This window comes from Crocuta crocuta, unplaced genomic scaffold, assembly GCF_008692635.1.
Source record: "Crocuta crocuta isolate KB4526 unplaced genomic scaffold, BGI_CrCroc_1.0 scaffold197, whole genome shotgun sequence".
Lineage (NCBI taxonomy): Eukaryota > Metazoa > Chordata > Mammalia > Carnivora > Hyaenidae > Crocuta > Crocuta crocuta.
The window spans coordinates 10,536,084-10,539,687 of record NW_027532002.1 but is presented as its reverse complement, the minus strand read 5'-3'; positions in this window follow the sequence as shown (position 1 = coordinate 10,539,687).

Genomic DNA, 3,604 nt, shown 5'->3' with positions numbered 1-3,604 from the left:
GAGACCTATAAGGCATTTCATTTCTACATAAACCCTGATAGAACAAACATCTCCCAAAGCTTAGCACAGTGAATAGGAAAATATGTCCTTATTAATTATAAACGCCCTGCAAAGGAATCTTTGATATATGATACCAGCCATCCATATATAATAAGGCACCATTTGCAAAATGGTATGAGGTACTGAACACTGCCATTGATTTCTTCACTGTAGTACGTTTACATTTTATATTCTAGAAATAAGAGTCAGAGAAGTTGTCCTTTCTCTGAGTTGTATTCACTGGCAATACTCTCCTCATCGAAACAGCAGCTTGCCAAGAAGTTGTCAGAAAACATAAACTTTCACCCCTCATCTCGAACACACTCCTTCAGACCAGTCTCCAAGCTGCTCCTTAGAGAGCTCTGCCATGCGCCCGGGGCCTCCCTGTCTCCCATGCTGCTCACACGCCAATTTCCGCATCACTACAAAGTATTTTCTCATGTTCACATTTAGTGAGCAGCTCTAAGTGGAAATTAAACAACAACAGAAAATGGGGTCCGTAGTTTGTGGTTCAATCTTTTTCCTGTGAGATGTTTAAACATTTCCCCCCCAAACGTTAAAGGCTTAAAAAAAAATACAGTCTCAAGTACTTATCCAACGAGTATTTCATGGGGTCAAAATCTATCTTTCCTGCCCACCCCACCTCCCACCCCTTTCCTTCCCCTGCCCTGGCTCTTGCTTCAAGAAGTTGTTTTTTCTTTTCTTTTTAAAACATTTTTTTAAATGTTTTATTTATTTCTGAGAGAGAGAGAGGCAGCGTGAGTAGGGAAGGGTCAGAGAGAGGGGGAAACACAGAATCCAAAGCAGGCTCCAGGCTCTGAGCTAGCCACCAGCACAGAGCATGACATGGGGCTTGAACCCACAAACCGTGAGATTATGACCTGAGCCGAAGTCAGATGCTTAACCAACTGAGCCACCCAGGCGCCCCTGCTTTTTCTTTTCTATGTTCCACCCTCATCAGGTTACCATCTTCCAGACTCGTTATTTATTCTTGTTTTACAATGAGCCACTATCAGTAAGGCCTTTCTCAGAATCCATTCAAATACCAAGATTTTAAGGAAAATTGAGATTTCCCTAATATTACATTAGTATATATTTTCATGATAAGAATTCCAAAGCCAAAAATAGAAAGAAAATAAAAATCATTTATCTTATACCCCAGAGATAACAGCTGCTCATATTTGGTGTGTATCATTCTGCTTTCCAATCTATATTCTGAGCATTTTAATGTATTTTCATGTTTTACAAAATTGGAGTTATACTACACATATTATATAAAAAGATTTTCTTAAAACCTGACACAGTTTTTGACCACAAAGACTCTAAACCTTTACTATGCGGAAGAATCACCTGGAGAGGATGCTCAATTGCCTGTTCTCAGTTCTCCTGCAGAGACCCTGAACAAATAGTTCTGGAATTGTATCCAGGAATCTATGATTTTAATACTGATTTATGATTATGTAGCTGATTTTGATAGTGTTCTTTCTCAAACCATACTTTAAAAAATATGGCTCTACCATGTAATTTTCATGGCTACATGGTATTCCATTGTGTAGATGTATACATAGGCCCTAATTTCTGTTATATTAAAAATTCTCAGAGTGCCTGGGTGGTTCAGTCAGTTGACCATCTGACTTGGGCTCAGGTCATGATCTCATGGTTTGTGAGTTCGAGCCCCACATCGGGCTCTGTGCTGACAGCTCAGAGCTTGGAGCCTGCTTCAGATTCCATGTCTCCCTTGCTCTTTGCCCCTCCTCCACTCATGTTCTCTCTCTCTCTCTCAAAAATAAATAAACATGAAAAAAATTCTCATTTTACGTGTTGCACAGTCAAGTAGAATGAAGTAGAGTGATGTAAGGGAAAGGAGGCTCTGAGGTCCCAAAAATCGGACACTGATTTTTTTAAGTTTATTTATTTTGAAAGAGGGAGGGAGGGAGAGAGGGACACACACACAGAGTGAGAGAGAGAGAAGCCCAATACGGGGCTCAAACCCACGAACCATGAGATTGTGACCTGAGCCAAAATCAAGAATCAGACGCTCATCCAACTGAGCCCCACAGGTGCCACAAAAACTGACACTTATTATATATGTTGGTTTAACATACTCATTGTGTCATTTTATTCAAACTACCCCCCTGGATAAATCCCAGAGTGAGTAGGTTCTCTCAGAAGTAATTTTTTTGGGTGAATTCAATTGGAGAAAATTACTTTTGGAAACTTTTACAGAAATTAAAACTTGTTATAAAATCCAAGTGTAACCCAAATATATTTATACCAGAAATCTCAAGAAAATAGCATTGTTCTAAGCCCTTCTGACCTCTTTTCTGTACCCTAGTTTCTCATTTATGACTGAGTCTTTGTACCTTTAACTGTAATTCCCCTTTGTATTTCTCCTTATGTATATGCCATTCCTAATACCTTCCCAGAACTTCCTTATTCTTGACATCTCACTGTCTCATAAACTCCCCACAATTCCTCTCTACCCTATCTGAGTATCTCTGTGGGTGGATGCCATCTATAACTTTTCAAGGGATATTAAAAAACCTGACAACATGGTAAATGGGTGCTTTAGCTACTGCCTGTTTGGGATAAGGGAGGATGAGATAACACCAGAAGGATCAGGAATCTGGTTTTCATGGTGGGTTAAGCAGCTGACCTTTTGCTAACTTTGGAGGCCACCCATATTAAAGTCCTGAGCAACAGAACTCTTGAGAACATTGCCTTCTGAGGGGACTTAACTGACTGGCTTAACCTCTGCCCCGAGTGGAGTTCATTGTTTACATCTGTCTGTTATCACAAGCCTCGTGGAGACAGACACCATAGGATTGAGGAGGAGCAATACCAGCTGGCAAGGCTAATGGGGACAGCAGGTATCTGGGAGCACTGTTTACAGATGATCACATTGCTAGGTTTAATCTCTGTTTGAAGCTCTCCAGTTTTAAACAAATGAATTTAAGGAGGGAAAACTGTTTATCTTCTTTTAATGTGTACAAATTATTCATCAAACATAAATATGCTAGCCAAAGAAAAGACTGGAGAATACCCATAAGTTCTGCAATGATGATGATGATGATGATTATGATGATGATGATGATGATGATAGGAAGTTCCAAAGGTTTGAGATATTTAGCCAGTTCATATGCAAGGTTCCAACTACCTCAAGAAGAGGCTCAGATAATCTTAGAATATTAGCCCTATAAGTGACACTCAGTTTCAAACACCTCTGCTTTCCTAATGATGAAAGCTCATGTGTGTGAGCCTTTCCTACACGACTCCACCGTCTCCAGCCCATTTGTGCGAGCATATTGGGCCATTTGTCCTGATGCCAGAGGTGGCAAAGACAGAGTCAGCAGTCCCAGGCATTTTGCATGTGACAGCATATCCCTGAGAGGTGGTTATATATTAGAATGGTCAAGAACCTGGCCAGGGTAAGACAGATGAGGCATAACCAGAACTTGAACCCAGATCTTATCTAACGCCAAGATCTCTCATTTTTCCATTTCCTTCTTCTGATTCTTTCCTCTCTGTCAAGACATAGTGGGAAAGTAACGCTTTGTAACTGCCC